Source organism: Girardinichthys multiradiatus, chromosome 18 (assembly GCF_021462225.1).
Source record: "Girardinichthys multiradiatus isolate DD_20200921_A chromosome 18, DD_fGirMul_XY1, whole genome shotgun sequence".
Lineage (NCBI taxonomy): Eukaryota > Metazoa > Chordata > Actinopteri > Cyprinodontiformes > Goodeidae > Girardinichthys > Girardinichthys multiradiatus.
The window spans coordinates 26,116,229-26,140,161 of record NC_061810.1 but is presented as its reverse complement, the minus strand read 5'-3'; the positions used below and the strand labels follow the sequence as shown (position 1 = coordinate 26,140,161).

General features: G+C 37.9%; 1 protein-coding gene across 2 annotated transcripts in view; it reads left to right on the top strand.

The window, feature by feature from the left end:
- The first annotated feature begins 5,270 nt into the window (after positions 1-5,270).
- Positions 5,271-23,933, top strand: part of foxn1 (forkhead box N1) — a 35,780-nt gene continuing 17,117 nt past the window's right edge. Inside the window, exon 1 of one of the 2 annotated variants that reach the window (XM_047390962.1) lies at positions 5,271-5,496. The gene's annotated coding sequence lies outside the window, so the exon portion shown is untranslated. Of the gene's footprint in view, positions 5,497-18,932; positions 19,070-23,933 lie in introns of those variants that run through there. The other variant, XM_047390963.1, reaches the window with a different exon arrangement.

The window sequence follows — 23,933 nt, the reverse complement described above, 5'->3', positions numbered from 1 at the left end:
CAAGTTCTCAACAGAGATCTGATGATATATTCGGTGGGCGTGGCCTAATTCGTACACAGCGCCCCCTAGAAAATTTCAGAAAATCACCCCCAAGCCATGCTTTGACCGAGAATTCTGAAATTTGGTACACGTATGTAACTTCTCAAGACCTACAAAAAAGTCTATTGGAGCATTGGTCCAAACACCACAGGAAGTCGTCCATTTTGGATTGAAGTTGCCATTTTTACAATTTTTTGGGCGTTTCTAACCCGCATATCTGAGCGAACTCCTCCTACAGCTTTTGACTTAGAGACTTGAAAATCACTCAGTAAACTCTTAAGGGATTGGGGATCAAAAGTTATCAAAAGCTTTTTGATACATGAAAGCGTGTGGGCGTGGCCCCGCCTCAAAATATGACTTCTCGCCATAAAAGACTAAATTGACATAACTCCTACAAGGAAAGTCACAGACACATCAAAGCTTCTGGGATTGATCTGCCTCTAGGCCTGAACAATATTCACTGGTCAGATGCTGACATCATTGAAGCCCCGCCCCCTGTGAACAGGAAGTGTCCCCTTTTCCTTTAGAGAATCAATGTTTGATGATCTTCACCTTATCAATGTTAAACTGTCTCAAGTAACAGATAATATGATGGTCTTAGACAGTCGACAGTACTTACTGCTTTAGCTGGAGGGTGTGAATATGATGTTGTGGCGAATTCTGATGTCACGCCACGCCCATACGTTTGCCTCTAAATTACACATGCATGGTCCGATTCACTCCAAACTGAATATGCTTGATCTTTGTCAGCCCCCAAACAGCTCTATTGGATTACATTTAAATTTGAATCAACAGCGCCCCCTAGGACACTTCAAGGGCTATATCTCCCTCATACATCATCGGATCCACTTGAAATGTAGTATAGATGATCATGACTTAATGATGGACATTTTGACACAGTCAATTGATGATGTCGTTTTAGCCCCGCTCACAAACAAACAAGTGAGTGCAGCTCCCATCTGGAAGGTCCGATTTACTCCAAATTTTTAATGCTTTTTGCCAGACTGAAACTCTGCATGACCGAAGATCATATGACATGTTGCTCAAAGTGCCACCTACTGGCGACGTGTTGAAGTGACGCGGTGTCATTGTATGTGGCGTGTGATGCCAGGCTCTTGCGGTCGCACAACAGCCCGAGTTGCGCTGAGGTTGCGAGGGCCTTCAAAGCTGCTTGCAGGTTTCTAGTTCTTTTTGTGTCTCTGCTCTGTTCTCTCAAACCCCCAGTTGGTCGTGGCAGATGGTCGCTCACACTGAGCCTGGTTCTGCTGGAGGTTTCTTCCTGTTAAAAGGAAGTTTTTCCTCCTCACTGTCGCTACATGCATGCTCAGTATGAGGGATTGCTGCAAAGTCAATGCAAGCGACTGTCCACTGTTGCTACATGCTCATCCAGGAGGAGTGAATGCTGCAAGTCACTGACTGGATGCAATCGGCTGGGTTTCCTTAGATAGAAATACTTTTTTACCTATTTGAATGATAAACTGAATCTGACTGCCCTGTTTGATAACTAGGATCAGTTGGAATGTATTTACCTGACTTGAAAATCTGTATGATTCGATTGAATTGACTTTGTAAAGTGCGTTAAGATGACATGTGTTGTGAATTGGTGCTATATAAATACATTGAATGAACTGAATTGAAATTTATGTTCAGCCCCTTTGCACTCATACCCCAAAATAAAATCCGGTGCGAACAATTGCCTTCAAAAGTCAGCTAATTAGTAAATAGAGTCCATCTGCGTGAAACATGGCAGTGACAGTATTATGGTGGAGGGGACAAGGAAGCTGGTCCAAGGTGATGGGGAGATGGATGAAGCTAAATACAGGGCAATCCTGGACAAAAACCTGTCAGAGGCTGCGAAGGACTGGGGACTGGGGTCGAAGTTCAGCATTAAGTAGGACATCCCTAAAGCCCCATAAAGCTAGAGCTCTGGCAAGAGTTGAAAACTAATTTTCAAATATGCAGTCCATCCAGGCTGACTGGTCATAAACTATTTTACAACAAACACTGAGCGAAATTCTCAGTCTAGATGTGCAAATCTGGTAAAGTATGAGCTGTAAAGCTATGGGGTCTACAACGTTTTCACTCAGGGGGGGTTGAAAACAAATGCAACCACACTTTGAGATTTTTATTTGTTAAAAAAAGATATCATGTACAGTGCCTTGCAAAAGTATTCGGCCCCCTTGAACCTTTCAGCCTCTTGCCACATTTCGGGCTTCAAACATAAAGATATAAAATTCTAATTTTTTGTGAAGAATCAACAACAAGTGGGACACAATCGTGAAGTGGAATGAAATTTAATGGATGTGTCAAACTTTTTTAACAAATAAAAAACTGAAAAGTGGGGCGTGCAATATTATTCGGCCCCCTTGCGTTAATACTTTGCTGCAATTACAGCTGCATGTCTCTTGGGGTATGTCTCTATCAGTTTTCACATCGAGAGACTGAAATTCTTGCCCATTCTTCCTTGTAAAACAGCTGGAGCTCAGTGAGGTTGGATGGAGAGCGTTCATGAACAGCAGTCTTCAGCTCTTTCCACAGATTCTCGATTGGATTCAGGTCTGGACTTTGACTAGGCCATTCCAACATTTTGGATACATTTTTTTGTGAACCATTACATTGTAGATTTGGCTTTATGTTTTGGATCATTGTCTTGTTGGAAGATAAATCTCCGTCCCAGTCTCAGGTCTCTTGCAGACTCCAACAGGTTTTCTTCCAGAATGGTCCTGTATTTGGCCCCATCCATCTTCCCATCAATTTTGACCATCTTCCCTGTCCCTGCTGATGAAAAGAAGGCCCAAACCATGATGCTGCCACCACCATGTTTGACACTGGGGATGGTGTGTTCAGGGTGATGAGCTGTGTTGCTTTTACGCCAAACATATCGTTTTGCATTGTGGCCGAACAGTTGGATTTTGGTTTCATCTGACCAGAGCACCTTCTTCCACATGTTTGGTGTGTCTCCCAGGTGGCTTGTTGCAAACTTTAAACTAGACTTTTTATGGATATCTTCGAGGAATGGCTTTCTTCTTGCCACTGTTCCATAAAGGCCAGATTTGTGCAGTGTACAACTGATTGTTGTCCTATGGACAGACTCTCCCACCTCAGCTGTAGATCTCTGCAGTTCATCCAGAGTGATCATGGGCCTCTTGGCTGCATCTCTGATCAGTCTTCTCCTTGTTCGAGATGAAAGTTTAGAGGGACGGCCGGGTCTTGGTAGATTTGTAGTGGTCTGATACTCCTTCCATTTCAATATGATTGCTTGCACAGTGCCCCTTGGGATGTTTAAAGCTTGGGAAATCTTTTTGTATCCAAATCCAGCTTTAAACTTCTCCACAACAGTATCTCGGACCTGCCTGGTGTGTTCCTTGGTCTTCATGATGCTCTCTGCACTTTGAACAGAACCCTGAGACTATCACAGAGCAGGTGCATTTATATGGAGACTTGATTACACACAGGTGGATTCTATTTATCATCATCAGTCATTTGGGACAACATTGGATCATTCAGAGATCCTCACTGAACTTCTGGAGTGAGTTTGCTGCACTGAAAGTTAAGGGGCCGAATAATATTACACGCCCCACTTTTCAGTTTTTTATTTGTTAAAAAAGTTTGACACATCCAATAAATTTCATTCCACTTCACGATTGTGTCCCACTTGTTGTTGATTCTTCACAGAAAATTTGAATTTGATATCTTTATGTTTGAAGCCTGAAATGTGGAAAGAGGTTGAAAAGTTCAAGGGGGCCGAATACTTTCACAAGGCACTGTACTTTTTGTGGGTTTATCATATAAAATCCCCAAAAAATGCATTGAAGCTTGTGGTTGTAACGTGACAAAATGTGAACAGGTTCAAGGGATAGGAATACTTTTGCAAGAGAATGTAATGTTATGAAGGAGGGTGATCGGGTTAGTCAACATTTCAGCTCCAGTGAGAGCCTTGTCTGGAATGAGGTCTTTCGTCTTTCACTTATTTTTTGTCACTGCACCAAATTAACAAGATTTATATCCTGATCCTTATGGTGATGTGCAGTATCAGAAAAAAACCTAATCACTTTCACTGAAAGGTTTTAAAAGGTAATGTAAACTGGCACAGATCCAGGTTCCACATCTTTTTGCTTATTGGAAAATCTTTCACATCTTCATCCACAGAAATAAAAATTATAATATTTCATTACACATGGTAAAAGAATAAATATATATATATATATATACATATATATATACATATATATATATGTATATAAATAAAAAGGAGATGTTCACCCTATTTATGTGTTAATGTGTTGTGTACAAATGATGAATGAAGCATTATTGATGTATTCAGTGAAACCTGTACTTCAACCTGTCCATTAAATATCATCTGGTATCATTTTAATGAAGTAATCAATAACACTAAGACTACAACTGAAATGCTATGTTTATTATAGTTTAAGTATGTTTTGCATGTATATGCAAATTAATGAAAACATTTCCAAAAATGTTGTTACTGGATGAATTTCTGAGCTGCTGGTGAGAAGAATAACAAATTTATGAACACAGGTCTCAATAAATCTAAAACCAACCTGAAAATGTAATCACTTCCCCTTCCTCCTCTCCCGACGAGTCAATACCAGCATCAGCTTCTGTTAGGGTAAAGGTCCATTAGGAAAAGCAGCAGGAGTAGACAAGTTCTTATCAAGGGTCAAGTTTCACAGGAGAAACCAACCTTGGTGGAAAAAATGCAAATATCAAGCTACTCTATCTAAAAACGGTCAAAACGGCTTCATCAAATGGAAATTTGGACAGTAGCGGGTTGTACATCATCCTTACTTACAAGCTCAACTTTAATTGTATAACCCAAAATAACTAAGACTATTTATGGTGCATTTTGCTGTTGTGTGGCACAAATAACACCCTGTACACAATATGTCATGTTGGCGGTATGTAAGACCCTCAAGCAGGAAACAACTACAGACAACAAGGAGACGTTTAAACAGTTTAATCATGAAATCGTGAATGTTTTTTCTGGGTTTACAGCAGGATTCCAGGATGGCACTGAGGAGGAAAGGTAAGTGGTTGTTGGAAGAAGTGATGTTAGATAACTTATGAAGAGGATTGAGAAGAAGCTGAAGAGTTGCAGGTGTTGAAATGGTGGAGTTTCCAGGGTGAATGTGAGTTTACCCAAAGAGGCTGAGGTTGGCAGGTTGTGGAAAGCGGTGGAAGTTGCTGATAGTTTCTTGTTTCCTTTTCCAGGGGAAGATGGAGATGAAGGTAGAGTGTTGGAGGGTAGACAGGCAGGTGAGTTATGGTGGAGGACAGCAGAGGGGTCCAGACAGCAGGTCCACGGGAGCGGGCAGAGGAGCAGTAAGGAGATTCAAAATCTTGTGGTGAGTTCTCCAAACGAGGAGCAAGAGGACCGAAATCCAGGAACGCACCGTGGACTGGAAACCAGTTTATTCGGGAAGGAGGACAAAAGAGGTAAGCTTGGAACACAAGAGAATGTATGTGCAACAAAGTAGCGGAGGCCAGATTACCGCTCATTGAGTAAGACCTTGATGAGAGGAAACTTGCCATTCACAGCCTGCAATCAGAACAGGTATGGCACACACACACACACACACACACACACACACACACACACACACACACACACACACACACAGAAGATTACAGAAAGTTGGCAAGATTAACTGAGCTGGAATTTGTTTGCCAGCGATGTTTACTTTGTTGGTTCGTGGTTTGCCAGGAAGCCTGCAGTCAGACGTGCAATGAGCCACACTGCAAGTACAGACTCCAGGATTTTATCAACACACATTTCTAATTATTGCTACATCAGAATAGTGTAGTTTTGATGAGTGAATGATGATATAAAATATGGTTTTTAGGAATTTATTGCCTTATTGTTTTTCTGGCAACAGTTAAGTCAGATTCCACACTTTCGAGACTGTGTGGGAACCGTGTGGGAAACAAACCATCAGAAATATTTCCACTGGTAACTTCCACTGTGTTTTTGATGGCCATATCGGATATTGAACTCGGTGCAGCTCTCACTTCCCCAGTTCGAATCGCAACATCAGGTGGGCATCCTCATTGCATTTCCAAGCGGGAACTTGGAAGATCTGATTACTGATTACAAAGAGAACAAATTATAATTGAACAACCTTGGACAGCCTCTGCATGTACTGTATAGATCAACGTAAGAAGACGGGAACTTTAACAGTTTTACCATATGTGCAGTAAATCATCATATCAGTGTCGACATTTTAAGTGTGCTGCATGTATAAAAGTGAAGTTTTCTAAATGATACCTCTACTCTGTAACAGTCAAACCAACAGTCAGCAATTTTTACAGGAGCTGACAGCTGATCTGGCTGATTCAGTGCTTTCTAACAAACTTTATCCCAGCTTCTTCCTGAGCTGTAGCCTGATAGCCTCAAGGTCAAGCCTGTGCAGCATGCTGTGCTGTTTCTTACCTAAACTATTTTTGTAGGGAACGTTTTTTTTTCTTCTCCTTCGGTAAAATAAGTCAAGCATGTACTTCTCTTGCCAATAGGAAACAAGGTTCTGCTACTGCCTATAGCTGAGCAGCAGTGTTTTGTACACAGAACAGTGACATAATGATTAACTCACACTTTAAACGGCGCAGTGCAGACTTCAAGGAGCCAACGTTCATTTGTCAGGCTGTATTCATCTCTTTCCTTCCTCTGAAAACTCACAGTTGGCTTATAGAAGTGAAGCATAAATTGTACTTTTGTTGTGTTTTTTAAACGATTATGCTGTTGGTGATTATTTGGATATTTTCATCTGTTTTCCCCCTCAGTTAAAAGTGTTGGGAACCATTGAAACCAGCATCTGTCTTGCCTGTGTCTCCATGAAAGATGGGCCATGTGATCTAAACCTGCATTTATTTTCTGTGTTTTATCTGTGTTTAATTTCAATTAAAATGTTCAGACATAAGCGAAAACTTAATTATTCTGCCAAATATACAAAAATACATTTTGACTTAAATTTTCTCTGACTAAAACAACAACCAGCAACCCTAAAGCTGTAAACATAGCAAGGCCATTCAGAAGTTGATCATAATCTACAGTATAAGCGCACATGGTAGCATACAGCACACAGTTTTATCAAATTTCTTTATAAACGTATTAATCCCTATAGATCATCATCGTTTGTAATAATTTGCTGTTATGAAATGAGCCAAGGCATAACAAAGCTGTAGGACTATGATCCATTACTGGTATTATGAGGTTGGTATTACTTTAATGGTACTGTCAAAACATTACATTATTTGGGATCAACCTTCATACAGTGGTTCTCAATGACATACACACCTTTAAGATTTTATATATAAAAATCAAAATCAAGATGAAAACAATTCTACACTTTACTGATCTTAAATGTAATATTTAATAGAAAAACAAACAAGTCTCTGTGGAGAAAAAATCTCAAAAATAAAAAAGGTGCAATAACCTGATTCATAAGTGTGTGTCCACAGGCCTTTTGAGATGAACCCACCGATTTTCTGTCAGATTTAGTTCTGGACTCTGGTTAGACTATTTCAGAACTGATGAAGTATTTCTTTCTTCATTTAGATCCTTACTTGGACCTACTGTGATGTTGAAAAGTAAATTTCCTTCTAATCTTCGGCTTTTAGCAGAAACATGAAGGCTTTGGGTTAAAACTGATTGGTATTTGGAACTATTTATAGGTTCTTTCACCTTGACATAAAGCCCAGTGGCATGTGAAGAAAAGTAACCCCAAAGCATGATTTTGCCACCACCATGTTTCAACGTGATTATTGTGTTCTTAGGTTAAGCGCGCCGTGCTCTTGTGTGGCAAAGTTACTTCTTGGAATTGTGATCCAAAAGTTAAAGTTAAGTTTCATCAGACCATCACACATTCTCTGGTAATTATAAGTCTGGATGTTTACTTTTCTGTCTTTTAACTCTACTCCTCAGCCTAGACATATTGGAGAGCCATCTTGTTTTTGTAATGTCTCTGTTGTCTCATATGTCCTCCATACATTAATGACTGTCTTCACTGTGCCATGGTATGATTAATGTTGTAGATTTTATTTCTTCTCCCGACTGATACCTTTGATACCTATAGTAAGATTATTTCGATCCTTCGTAACCTCTCTGCAGAATTTAGCTAAAACCTAAGTTAAAGAAAATGTCAGGACTTTATTTCAGGTTGATCAGATTCACTTTAATGATTGGAACAAACTCACAAAGACTAAATGCTAAAACAGAATAAAGGAGCTTCATCAAAGTATTATCATTATGGTGTGTATTCCTATGCAAGTAGTTTTTGTACATTTTATTTGTAGTTTTCTCCTCTGACAGATTTGTTTGTTTTTCAGAGAAAAATGTGTCCCATTAAAGGTGGACATTTTTTTTAAAGGATTAGTCATTGTTCTGTTTTACTGCCCCCAAACCTGTCACTTTAAAAGTAGTGTGTAAACACTGGGACCCTCATTTGTTGTAGCCATGTTTTAACTGGACAAAGGTCAGGAGGAAACCATCACAGGATTTCACCACAAGAGGCCTGGCGTAATGGGTGGCTTTGTATTTTAATCCAAAGCTCTCTTATCTACGCCAGTCAGTACAGCATGGTACATCCTTGAGCAAAGGAACAAATCTTTCCTATGAATCCAACCTCCAGCTTCTTCGCGGATGTTTAGACTGGAACCCTGCTGTACTGTTTGCTCATGTTTTGTCAGTAGTTAATCCTTTTATGGACACCCATTTCATTTCTGTCTGGGATTAACATTGTTTTAACCCTACACAATATGTAAACAAGAGATTATTTAAGCAGATAATAGTTTATTGGTGTTGTTGCAGATTATTGAAGGATTATAACAGTGTTGCATCATCCAAATGATTTCATCGACATAAAAACATGCTGCACTTAATTGAACATATTTTAGCCTAAATCTGAATCTTTTGCATCAGAGGAAGTATGTATTCACAGCATTTGCCACATTTATTTACACTCTTTGTAAAGATGTGTAAAAATCCATAAAAAATAGTCTTTTGTTGCTGTAACCGAATCTCAAACTGAAACATTTTGAATAATCCAGCCTTTAATTTGAGTATATGTAGTGGGGAAAAATCCTAGTAATTAAAATAAATGTTGTTTACAAAATCACATGTGCCAAAAGTTTTGACACCTCTGAGAAATACAATATAATAAATAAAACAGGCACTTGTTCAGTTTACAATTTCCATTTTAAATGAATCAGTGCCTATGCACTTCAAATGTATAAACCACAACTTCCTGTTTCCCTGTGGTATAAATATGACATGATAAACAAGTATACTTCTCATGGTACACCTATTTATAGTTCTATAGTTCAAAATGGGGAAGACAATAGAACATAATATTTAAGTAAGACAGATGTGTCTTAGTCGGTATTAGTGGGAAATGGTTGCCTAAACCGGCCCATATCTACAGTCAGAGCAATAGTTAGAAAATGTGAAACAACTGGAACTGTCAAAATAAGATGGGACAAGGACCCAGTATAACTTTAGCTTGTCCTCATAAACATCGAACGGGATGTAAGAGAGGTTAAAAAGCTCTCAAAAGCTCACTGTTAGCGAACTTAAAGATATTTGAAGGGCACCAGACAACCATAAGATGCTCTTTATATGCAAACCAGATGTTTGGGAGGCCAGGAAATAGGTTTTGTTTTAATCTACCAGTGAAAATGTAAATTGTCTTCTTTTTTCAATGTGCTGCTATGATTTTACCAGTGACAATGTGCTTGAGCTTGATTAGTATAGGATTGAATGTTTCAGCAAAAAAACCCCAGTTGTGTTTTGTGTGAAAATAAGCATCAATATGTGGAAAAACTCTGCATATTTAAATAGCAAGTACAGCATTTACAGCAGATTTTATTTAAAACTGCCTCTTTTAGTAGGAAAATGATAAAACATTTGGTCAAATCAACACATGGTTCACCAGGCTGAAGATCAACATTCTTCCATGGCCTGGTGATTAGTGAAGACAAGAGAGCATCAGAGAGGAGCAAGGACTCAGGAAGATCCAAGGAGATTGTGCAAATAAAAATGGATAATAATCCTTCTATTTATATGTTCAACCTTGTGAAAACTAGAGAAGATGTATGCTGATATATTGGCAATGGGGTTGTCGCGTTCTGAGGTTTAGAGCATTCAAAGATAAGTTCAAACGGTTTTCCAAACGTAGCAAGAATGTAGCAAAAATCACTGCAGGTACAAAGCACAAGTCGAAACTCCAAAAACTTACAGAGTTGACTCTGCAGGAACATAGTAGTCAAAGCTTTAGACAAGGATAGGTGAACAAACCAAGGAACCAGCAAAGAACAAACAAAAACAGAGAGCTTATGAACAGAGGGAAGTGGAGTATGGACCAATGAGATACTGAGGCAGGTAATCAGATGAGAATGGAAATCAGGTGTGGACCAGGCTATAGAGAACTGAGGGAATCTGGATGGCTGCTAAGGTGACCGAACTAGAAAACAAAGGGAACATGAGGGAAGCTAGACAATAACATAACCAAAGGAACCTTACAACAAATACAAAACTATAAATAACAAGACTCAGGGTAACAGAACTAAGAAAAACTATAGACAAAGATAATAAACCAAAAGAGACATAAGAACCTAGAATAATCATTAACTAAAGTAAACTGAGAAACTAGAGGGAATAGAAGAAACACCAAAACCTAATAATTAACAAAGAACCCATAAAGAAACTCTGACCAAAAATAAACAAAACCTAAACCACAGAAAGGGAACCAGGACGAGGAGGAATAGAGAAAATAAACTAGTAAACAAAGAGCGCAGGTGAACAAATACCAAAACATAAATAAACACAGATATACTAAATGGGAAACTAAACTAGAAACTACAAGGAAGACAAAGGAGCTAGAATAACAACAAATATAATAATAGTCATAAGAAAACCATATCAAGTAATAGAAAAGAAACCACTAAAAGAACTTAGACAAAACCCAAACTAAATGAAAGGTCGAAACCACAAGACCACAACAAAGACCAAAGATGTTGCTTCACGACAGGGGTGTTGTACAGTGCCGTGCCACTAAGTGTGGTTCTGATCTGTTTTGTAAAACAATTATTGTTGAAGGTGGAATTTTGTTTATACTAAATAGTTCATATTAAAGGTTGGATTTTTCAACATGTTTTCATATGAGTTACGCCAATGCAATAAAAGATTTATTTCTTTTAAGGCTGTTTTTGTCATGATCCTTGAGTGTTTGTGTTTTGATTTTCTATTGTGTTTATGTTTTGATCATTTTATTATTCTCTGTGTTCATTACTGTGGTATTACCTTATCACACTAGTGTATTCTTGTGTTCAGGTATTTATACATTTGGAATTATTTCTGTAAGATACTTCCCTAGGTCTCTTTGTGTTTCTGCTGTTCTGCCTCAGCTGCTCCACATATCCTCTGATTAGCTCATCTGTTTTGCCTGTCATTTCTTTACCGCTGCCTCAGTATATACCTACCGGTTCTGTTTGATCCTTGCTGGTTACTTCTGTTGACTTCATGCTCTTTGTTGCTCCGTGTTTTCAATGCTTCTAGCGTTACCAATCTCATCTCTTTGTGCAGGACAGGTTTTGCAAGTTTTTTTTTACTCTTATCATTAAACAGACATTCAGACCGATTCTTGCATGCCCTGCATCTGAGGCCTCATACGAAATCATGACAGTTTTATACATCTTTATAAAGGATACCAACAAATGTATGCTGTACAATAGAGAGACAGCAAGTTTAAGGCTTCCCAGTTAATTTAAAAACTGAGCTGAAATCTCATTGCCATCGATAGGATTAGAAACGTTTGACCCCCAGTGATTTAAAGACAGCCATGCAGATAGAAGGCAAATCCCCTCAAAGGGTCAATGAGGGGCACAGTTTAAACCAACAGAAGGTTAAGTCAATCTGATTGAAACATTTTACTGAGCCCCCTGACCATGGGCCATATAATTTCTGTACAGTGAGGCCTGAAGCAAAAACGTAATTTGAAAAAAAGCTGTAACCCCAGGGCAAGTACATCAAAAGTATAAGCAGTCATGAAATCCAAATCGTTTTTCTTTAATTCAGAGAACATGCCTTAGGGAAATACCGAGCAACGGCACTGTTTGCAGGAATATCTATCTGTCTTTCCCTCAAAAAATTGGCTGTCACATTTATGGAAATTCACAAAGGATGTTGGATGGTTGCTATCAGAGGTAAGATGATTATGATCTGATATTTTTTTTTTTGCATGAACATTGCAAGCAAAAGTGATACCTGCTTTCCCGTTAGCCAAGTCCAAGCCCATGCTTTGAAAGTTTTAATGTTAAAACAATATTGTTCATAGCGTAAATGTTCAGGTGTTCTTTTTTGTGTTGGTCTCTGATCTCATGCAAGAACTAGAGATGTTAAAATCACGTGCAGTCTTTCACACAACTCTGATTTTGTTTTCAATATTTCTTCATTAAATGGTAATATACTACTTTGAGAGCAGTCATTAGGGAAGACAGCTGCACATTTTATATGAAAATATCCCTGGGACAGGAAAAGTAATTACTAGATTTATATAACCTCAACTTGAGCCAAAAACAGTCAAGTATTCAGTGATGAAACGTGTTGCCTTGGGGTATCTGAATGTTTTCTTTTAATGTTCATAAATTACTATTTTGGAATATTTTGGAATATCTGACTTTTATTTTGACCTGTTACAGCAATCTTTTGGTTTGCATGTAGAATTTTACTGGTCCAGAATCATCACAAATGTTATCAAGGTAGTAAAAGCAAAATGGATTGTTGTAAATGTTTTTTTATATTCAAACAACCATGTTAAATTGTGTTTATGTAAGAGCTCCTAAAAGCTACGGTGACAGCTCAGGCATGCTTCAAATTAAAAAACAAATGACTATGTATGTTGAAAGGTGTTTGACAACTGTTTACTTACAGCTAGAATGTCGCTGGTTCAAATCTTTGTTGCAGGTTCAGTTTTTCCTGGGTCTGGTTTCCTCCTGCAGTCTTTAATAGTGCATTGGCTACTAGGTTTTCTAATTTACATAAAGGGTGAGTTAAAAAAAGAGAGATTTTGGGAAGTTTTTGTATATCAAACAAACCTTATCTTTTAGCTTTCTAACTCCAAACATCAAATCCTCTTTTATTCACAATGTAATATTAATGCCATAAGATGACTATCAGTTATTCATGTTATAATAGATCTTTGACATACATTCATAATCCACCGGACTCTGATTTTGCATTTTGTAGTAATCTTTTAGTCCTCTGTTTTCAGAGATTTATGTTTTTCATTATGTTCAGTTACAGTTTGCCCTAGATTATTCATACCCTTGGCAGATTTAGATTTAAAATAATTTTCATTCAACTAAGAAGTTTGTTTCTCATGAAATGAGATAATGAAACAATGTTAAAGAAGTATTAGTTAAAAGAAAAAAGTTATCTGTTTTTACTGTTCTTACTCTTGGAATGATCTCTGTTGGCATTACAGCAAACAAACAATTTTTAATATTAAAATATTAAGCCCCCAACAATCCCAAAATGTATTGCAGTGTAACATCTGTGTTTGTTCCCTATTGCCTATTTACCATATCTGTTAATAAATAAATAATGCAAAATTGCACTTCCAATGATAAGGTTCTTTTATCTTTGAAAGTTTGTTAAAGTCATTAAAAGGTAAAGGTTATGCAACAGGCTAATGAAATGTTTCAGAATGTACTTTTAATAATATTGTTACAAAATTGCCATGTCATTCATATTCTAATATATAATGCACTGATTACATTAATACATTTTAATGAGCTGTGTTTAAATTTTAGACCAGTCAGTCAGTCATTTTCTACCGCTTATTCCATAGTGGGTCACGGGGGAGCTGGTGCTTATCTCCAGCAGTCTATGGGCGAGAGGCAGGGTACACCCTGGACAGGTCACCAGTCCATTGCAGGGCAACACACAAACAACCAAGCACACACTCATTCATACACCTAAGGGCAATTTAGAGTGACCAGTTAACCTAACAGGCATGTCTTTGGACTGTGGGAGGAAGCTGGAGTACCCAGTGAGAACCCACGCATGCACGGGGAGAACATGCAAACTCCATGCAGAAAGACCCCCGGTTGGGAATTGAACCCAGGACCTTCTTGCTGCAAGGCAACAGTGCTACCAACTGCACCACCAATAAAGTCTAATTCTAACAAATGCTGAAACACTTAACACGTTAGCAACAGTTAGCATTTCTGTTTGCTAATCAGAAGCTAACGGGATACTAAGTTAGCTATGAAGAACCATGAAGAAGCACAGCTTACAGCAATCATGCTACACCTTTTGGTTTTAATAAACATGCTTTTGAAAATAAACAGTGCCTGGTTAAGGTGAAGGGTTTTGAGGTAAAAATGAGAAAGGCTGTTATTTCTTTTCACCTTACTTGGACTGATGACTATCATTACACATTTAATCACTTCTCTGTGTTTTATTTGAGTATTTGTTCAATATCCGCCATTATAAAAGAAGACGAGCAGGTCAACTTGAACATGGTATATGAACCAGCTCAACACGAGGTAACATACAGAACGTGACATTTCAGTATCAAGCTAAACCTCTCAATGCCCGACAGTAATGCGCATTTGCATTGATAAGGACCAGAGTATGCTGCACACATTAAGACACGGACCAACATGAAACTATGAATTGTCTACAGCATTTTAACAAGCTAATAGTCAAGTATATTTTTAATGATACAACTGAAAATCACTGGTATATTTCTAGTTTTGCAGACATTTGGCAAACCTAATTATTTCTACTGATAATATTTTAAGGAAACACCAAAAATTCTGGGTTCCATAAATTCAGATGATGCTAATTTGTTTTTTTTTGCAGCACTAAAGGCCTTTATTTTTCAATTTTTCCGACAGTTTGCAGACAGGAAGTAGGGGAAACAGAGGGGGAAGACATTCAGCAAAGGTCTCTGGTCTGAGACTCACTTTGAGGACTGTAGCCTCTATACATGGGTTGCGCGCTTAACCCTTATACCACCAGCGCTGTGCCTTGATGATGCTAATTTAATACTGTTGTGGATATACAAGCCCAAAACAAATATCTATCTGTCTTTCCCTCAAACAATTAGCTGTCACATTTATGGAAAAGAGGTAAGATGATTATGATCTGATGTTTCTTTTTTGCATGAACATTGCAAGCAATAGTGAGATCTGCTTTCCTGTTAGCCAAGTCCAAGCCCATGTTTTGAAAGTTTTAACGTTTAATGCATAAATGTACGGACCAACATGAAACTGTGAATTGTCTACAGTATTTTAACAAGCTAATAGTCAAGGATATTTTCAGGATATTTAACTGGATGTAAAGTGAACATTTTGAACCCCTATTTGAATCTGATAGAGAATCTATGGAGGGAACTAAAGATTAGGGTGATGTTAAGGAGGCCTTCCAATGTCATAGAGCTCATCATCTACTACAAATCTTTGAAATACCAGTGGAAAAATGCAAAAAGCTGGTCAGCAATTATAAGAAGGGTTTGATTGTTGTAATGCCAATAAATAATTATTAATTTGCAAATACACAGGGGAAACACAAAGGAACCTGGAAGAAACCAGCTGTAGAATCCAGCAGAGAATGACAAAGACTGATAGACTTAAATCCTGTGGAGATATGATGAGTAACATGGAAACCAGGTCAACAGAGTGCAGAGCAGCTGGTGGAGAATTTAGGCAGGAAACTGAGGAAAGATAGAAGGAGAAACTGAATGGAAACACAGAGGATCTGACTAACCAAAGCTAAGAACTAAAATCAACATAAGAGACTAGATAACAAGTCTCTTATGTTGATGACAAGAAAGAATAATATGGAGAAATGGAGAGACACTAACAACACTAAAAACAAACACACGTGAGAGCCAAAAACAGCTGCGGCTCCTACCTTTATATTTTTTCTGTTATTTTGGAGAGATGCCTATCACATTAACATCAGAAACAAGCTCCATGGTTGAATGAAAATAATTTTACGTAAGGTTTTGCCAGGGCTATGACAAATTTTGGTCTAAACTGCAAGTCCCCACTGTTTAACCGAAGGGCAGTTACAGCAGGCAAATGCTGCCAACTCCAGCAATGGTTTGTTGCGTAACCGAAAGTGCTTTCTGGATGAAACACCTCAGGAGTGCCTGTCACTCCTTCTTTCTACTAGTGGAGGAAGTAGGTTAAAATTCCATTTAGCTGACAAGATGACGATTTGCATATAACAAAAAATAAAACCTTCCCACAGATAGGCATGAATCATCTGTCACTGTGCTAGATGCACACTGTGATAGATTTCTTTATTGCGGGTTACTATTGATAAATGAATGTGGATTATGTCCAAGAATTAAATCTGTTTCACAAGGATGCTGAACAACATTAACCTGTAACACTGTAATTGCAGTGAAAACCACAGGTTTTTTTTTTTAAAAGTGTGTCAGCTTTGAAAAACATAATATAAAGTTGAGAATTAAATGATTTTCCAGCTAACAATACAACTTGGACTGTAGATCCTCGCCACAATCATTTTGTACTTTGCACCCTTCTCAAGCTCTGCTATCTTGGCACAAAGCGCCGCCGGCTGTAGCTTTACTCTGCAGAGGCTTTGCGCAGTAACACAAGAGTTTATTCAATCTGAAATTAATCCCCTGTCTCTCTGTCATTCTGCCTCACCCTCTCGCTCAGGACAAGGTTTGTTCAAGGTATAGCTACGAGCTGGGGCTACTGGAGTTCCTGGTTCATTGGGAGGATAGGATGAGAATCTACCTGTTGTGACATAGCTCTGTTCCCTGCCTCAAATTATTCTCTACCTTTTCTACTCCTTAAGTTCAATGTCCTATTCAGGTTTCAGCAAAGATAGTTGTTGATTAGTTCCAAGCATAGTGGTAAGTATCTAAATATCTGTTGGAGACATACTCAACATCCGGCTCCGGGTCATTTCTCCGCTTCACTTATTCATACCCATTTTCTACATGTGTTGCTATTTTGTCTCTTTCTACTTGCATATCTTTCCAGTAAACAAACCATTATCATTCTGTTTTTCAGTGAAGCTAACTGTTTCAATTAATTATGGAGATAAATTGTAATAAAATCTTCAAATCTAGTCTATAATTTATTTCAGATACATATTTCTATGTGAAAAATTTGTGCTCCATTTCCATTTTTTGGTTCTGATCCTCATTTGGGCCAACTGACTCCCCTTAACCCAAACGTTTGACCAAATACGATTGATTAAATTGATAATAACAAAATAAGTCCTGCTGGTAGAGATTATTTATTAAAATCATATAACATTTACTTAAAAAATACTATGAGCAGAAAATGGAAAACTCCTTTAAACCATTGGCTGTTAAAGTGGGTTTGAAGTGTATGATTTGATTCGTGGTGGGTATGAAAAGTCCTAAGGTAGACTGCACTGTTTTGTATCTGAAATAGTCCAGGAGGAAATGACCAGAAGTGCAAAAGTACTACTTGGTGAAGAGGCAAATTGACCTCGAGCCTCTCCTTTTGGTACCACTGCATCTTATAAAGTATTACCGGTTATGTAATTTGATCAAAACAAACAAGTGCCCACCTGCTTTTAGACAATATTCATTTGAGTCAGTTGTCAAAGCGGGTTTGACGCGTCCCCGGACAGGTTTGAATAGACTATAGTTGATACGAGTCGCAAAATGAGTCCTGCAAAAAGACGAAAAACTGCAAACGTATAACCTCAAGAATGGGCAAAATGACCAGCCTCCTCCCTATGTGGTCGCCTTGACTCTTGTAAAATATGACAGATTATGACTCCAGATCAACCATTTTTAATCTCATAAGGGCCTTCTTCTAATACATATTATTTAATGAGGTCAATATGGCAGGTACAAATTGGTGCATGGTCGGTACATAAAGTCCTACAGTGGACTGCACTGCGTTTTATGCTAGGAACAAAATAATCAAAACTTTGAAAAGATATGAAGTGACAAAATGGCCAACACCCTCCCAATTTGGACCCTTTGGCTCTTATAAAATATGGCAGATATGAATCTGTACCCAGATCAAAACAAAACAACTCCAAGTGTACTTTTGCTGCTAGTTATTTACTGAAGTTATAATACCACTTTTCCCTGTTGTAGACTATAAGTAGAAAAGCAACAATTACTTTAAATTGTATTTTTTTTTATTCAACTTTGAAATATGTCCTCAGCAGATCCATTGTGAACAGTCCCCCAAGGTTGACTGCACTGTAACCAAAAGGTAAAAGTTTATCGTGGTGTAGGGGTAAAATCACCACCACCCACACTCTGCGATCCATGGAAATTAAAGCATGCAGACTGACTGCATCTGTTTCAATTCTTTCTGGGGCTACACCTTGAGTTTTGCAAGTACTCCTCCAATCTTTGAGTTCCCAAATGATCTTGCTTGTGTTTTTTATGTGTGCGTACAACTGAATAGTCAAAAGTCATTTGAAACAAGATCACATTTATGTCAGCCTTTGCCATAGGCATGCTCGGAAACAGGGCAAGGCGCCCGCTCTTTGCCAGTGGCTATGATTGCTGGTGTATCTTGTGTCCCATTTCAGACAGGTAACCATTCAGTGTATAGAAAGACTGATGAAGGGGAGGAAAAGAGCGCTGCGAGCTGCCAATGGCTAAACCAGGAGATCTTTGGGAACCTGTTGCAGCAGGTTTTTCCTTCTGTATATCTTATTGCTGAACTAGCCTGGACAAGTGCCAGACACACACACACACACACACACACACACACACACACACACACACACACACACACACACACACACAAAACAAGGATGATATTATGAGCTGCCAAAAACTGAAACCAACCCATCAACTATTTCCATACACATTTAGTCAGTCAATCTGATCAAAGTGGCTCACTGTCAGGGTAAAGGCTTCGAGAGGAGTGCAGATCTGCGAGGAAAATGGACTCAGTAGGTCTAAGAGAGAAAATCTGGCAGAAATAAAGAAAGGAAAAAAGGGCAGCTGTTGAATTCACAAGTTGGGTGAGTTTATGTGACCATCCTATGTACTTTAAATTGCTTTTAAGACATATTTTCTTACTTTTTTGATACCATACTGCGGTGGTGTTGCTTACTGTTGTAAGAAAATAAAATATTACATCAGTGAACCTTAAAACACAAATTAATGTATGCTTTCAACTTTTTTGATCCGTGCTGAACAGAAACAGTCACCTAATAAGTTAGAACAATTATTTTTAGATAAATATATGTCTGAAGGTTGTGATGGAGGCACAGAGAAAAAGTGCTGATGTCTCCACTCAATCTGACAGCTGAGTGATGATGTGTTTACTCAAAACCTCTTTGATCTTGTTCACATTTTACTGACATCTTTCAAACCTAAAGATATGTACTCCTCAAAGTTTTATCTGTCTTCCAGTTAGTCATCTAATTTGTTCTGATCAGTATGATTATCTGTGTGTTTGTACATTTAACCCAAACAGTGGATCTAAGCAAAATTAGTTTATTCACAGTGCTCTTTTTCCCAACTGATGGCTTATTCACTTACAGTGTGCAGATCTTGCTTTCTGTTTTTTTCTATAAACAGTGACCCCAGTCTTAAAAGATAATCCCTCTTGTCTGTGATCCAAACAATAACTTTAATTATTTCAAAACGCATAGATAAGATGGAAAATGAAACCGCTGTGAGTTCTGATTTATTTTTACTGAACATAGAGAGCATTTGGCACAGGTTTCAAACTGCAGAATTACTTGGAAGATCACGATTTTAGAGAATAATAAAATAATATTTAACTGTTATTGGGTGAAACCAGATTTGCCTGTCAGCAAAATTGTAGAAAAAAAAGATTAATCTGGATTTATCAAAAATGTGAAACTCCCATCACCTCTCCATTCTTGGTGCCTGAGATATATGTAGACAGAGGACAATATGACTCAGTTTAATGACATCAGTATTCTAAAGACAGATTAATATGAGGCAAGGGCTGCATGGTGGAGCAGTTGGTAGCACAGTTGCCTTGCATCAACAAGATCCTGGGTTTGAATCCCATCCTGGTGTCTTTCTGTATGGAATTTGAATGGGTTCTCAGGCTTCCTCCCACAGTCCAAAAACATGACTGTTAGGTTAATTGGTTTCTTTAAATTGCTCTTATGTATAAGTGTGTGTCTGTGCATGGTTGTTTGTCCTGTGATGGACTCTGTCCACTGTGTACCCAATCTATCACCTGATGACCACTGGAGACAGGCACTGGCCCCCTGGGATTAAGAATAGATTGATTAATATGCATCAGAGAGTTACATTTTATATCAATAATTAGAAAGTATTAAACTTGAATCAAACAATTTGTGAAAGTCATGTTCAATATATCTTTGATAACAAATCAAATCTTAAAAATTTGATTAGAGTTTAACACTCAATGCTGGTTTTACAGTGGTGGATGTGCAAATTCAGTGATACTGGTAAAATGTATCCAAAACAATTGGTTTAACGTGTTACACTTTTTAATTCTAGTGGATTTCTTTTAGAAATCTTAAGCATAAATGACTCAAATCCATAAGCTAAGAGATTTTGAAACAATTATTTTTAGTTATTTTTATTTCAATTATTTTGTTAAACATTGAATAATTTTTTACATAAGTAATTTGTTTTAATAAATCAGTTCATATCCTGTATTCACTTAAACTTTAAAGTAACCTTTAACTGGCTGACAGATGTCGAAGACTTTTTTCTGTGCTCTTAAATTTCTTCAGAACGGACCATGATGTGGTGCTTTTTAAGATCCTTAAGCCTGCTTCATGTTGTCAGAGTGGTTCTATGTAATTGATTTCTTGATTGCACAGGTCAGCCTGTAAAACTGAAATCTAAACTGCTAAACTGTCAATGTTAATACACTTTAAAGATAGTTGGCAATATTTGTCATTTTCAAGTTTGTTAGTCAGATGGAACAACAAAACATCGGGGGTCTTATTTATAAATGTGCCGTACGCACAAAACGCCGCCTGAAACCGCCGTACATGACTTTCCACACAAAGATTGTGATCTATGAAAAAGGCCCTTGACAGGAGAATGTATGGTTCCTCACGTGAACTCTGACCCATGTGTACACTCGTTTTGGAGATGGGGGAAACTGACGACACAGAAGGAGAGAATTGAAGCCACACTGCATCATGATTCCTCTCAGACATTCAATTTCACTCCATATCAAACTTTAATCATAGATTGTCATTATCATAAGCATTCAAAACCGCAGTGTTATTTATGTTTGCGCTGGTGAGCCATAACTATACATAAGGACCTTTTACATAAATAAAAAATTGCCTATAAACCAACGTAAACCTTATATCCAAGTCCACAGAACATTTCATCAGTTTTCTCCCCATCACATTCCTGTCCCCGATGATCACCAGGGTGATGTGTACCACAGATTAGCACATAAATTGTGACAAGGTGTGAGGCAATGACACTGATTGCTGTAAACCTTTGAATACTGTGGAGACACTTGTGCGTAATGCTGCACGTCTGGCACTGCTGGAAGACCTTGCAAAAAGGAGAAATAAGAGGAAACAAGTTTTCAGGGATCACCAAGCTTTCCTGGCCCCTGATGATGTCTGGCTATGATGCCGATTTAGACAGAGCATTGCTCTTGGATACAAGTGCTGAATTGGGTTCAGTATCGAAGAGACCAACTGGAACCATGCCATCCCTGTTCAATTACAGGTGTTAATCTCTCTGAGGTTCCTGGTAACTATCTCTTACCAGTACGAATTGGCTGACAGGTATGGGTTTAACATAATAAACAATTAATCAACTCTGACTGAAGCTATTTTAAGGAACAACATAATTCTGTGACATTATTTATAGGTCTGGGATATCGCAGCCAGCTCTAAGCAAAGTAATGCCTGCCTTTTTGGATGGCATTGTTAATATGATCGGTCTATACATCAGATTTGCCTACACTGTGGCTACAAAACATGAGATTGTTTCTACTCTCCACCTCAGTCACCATAACCTCGATTTCTACCTCGAGGAAATTGTGTTTCTTTGCTCTTTTCTCAGTGGTTGCCATTGTTAACCATGAAATAACATTGTTTAAATACACATTGACATTCATGAGGTGCTTTACATTGACCATTTATCGTTGAATGTGGGCAAATAGAGTGCAGAAGAAGAGGCAGAACCTGTGAGGTGCAGCTGTGAATTGTAGAGGGGAAATTGCTTGCTAGTGTGCGTGCTCATGGTTTTGTAAGTCTGGATTTTATTTGGCGTATGCCATTTTTGGCTTCTGGGCATATCTACACTTTTAGTATAGATCCTATGTAATGTTTTATTAATAAGAGTCCTGTACAATGAAGTTCATAACCAACAGGCTAAAAGCATGTTTTTTTTTTCATTCACTCAAATTTTGTTTAAAACTGAATATTGTAATTCCATAAGCTTAAAATAATCAACATCAAATGCATCTCCTTATTAATATTAGTTTTATAGTTGAAGAGATTAATGTTATGAAATAGCATAAGCATATTTTATGAAATGAAATAGTAAGAAACCATCAGCTTGGTAGCAACAGCTGAGCTTTTCTATTCACTGGCAACGACAGCTTCAGGATTAGAAAACTATGCTTGCTGCAAAGTTTGATTTTGGCATTTGTGCTGCACAAGACATATGATAGTTCTGAACTATTCAAAAATATATATTTTCATTCACAATTAAACCATGGCAGCATGTGAGACTTACTGTTCTTTGCTTAACACCACACCTGACAAATAGTACATTAAAGTTACAGTGAAAAAAGTAATACCAGCCACAAAATATTCAGTTGTCTACTAAGAAATGTTCACATATTGCTGTCTAATCTCATTTTTATCTCTGCAAAAGAAAGTTATTTAATTGCTCTGAAAACAAAATGTACTTAAATTTCCTTATCAACAAGAATACATTTTCTAGCGGAGGAAAAGGTTAGGACACCATACCCCCTAATAGTTTGAAAAGCCTCACTGAATTGCTTCCTGTAGTCATCTAACGATCTCCTACATCCGCCTGAGAAATGCTTGCCCCTCGCCAAGATGTTTGAGGGACTTCTTGCTTGTACGGCCCGCCTCAGCCCACCACGCCAAAGCATCTGAAAGATCTGGTCTTTGACTCTGCTCAGGACTTTCTATTTCTTAATTCTCATTCAACCTTTGATGGATTTACTGGTATGTTTTGCTTCTTGTCATGTTGCTGGTTTCAGTTCTGCTTCAGTTAGCAGCACTCAAACAAATAAATAATAAAAAAAATAAGAACACAAGTAAAATTCTGCAGGAATAAAACCTCATTCATAAGTAGGAAAGTTTTTGATTTCAGTCTTCTATAAATGTTATAATACTGCACGTAAAATAAGTACAATTATGTCTCACAAACTTAAACTAGCCAGAAGCTACAAAAAACCCCAACTAATCTAGCAACAGTGTGGATAGATAAATGTATGCATGTATTTGCTCATCCTACTACTTTATCAAATTACATGCAGAGGGTGCAAAATGTTCATTGTTCTTAATATTCTCTAACTTCTGGCAATAAGAAAAACTGATGAGATAGGATAGTATCAAGTAACATACTGCTCACTTCAAGAGTTGGTTAAAGTTATTCTGTGAAAATGGATAATTTCTGCTCCTGACATGATGAGATCCTTAGTGTTGCTCCAACATTCTTAATGGCTTAGTTTAGATGTTTGAAAAAAGAAATTGAGTCTTGTTTTCATTCTCGATTGAAAGTGTTTAGTTATTTATTTTGTGGAACATTTAAGCACATCCCCAAAGCTTAGGCTCCCTGTTTGTATCTGTGAGCATGTTGGTTCTGGCAGCCTGTCTGTTAAACAGATGAGAGGATTTGTTGCCACGGTGATGAAAG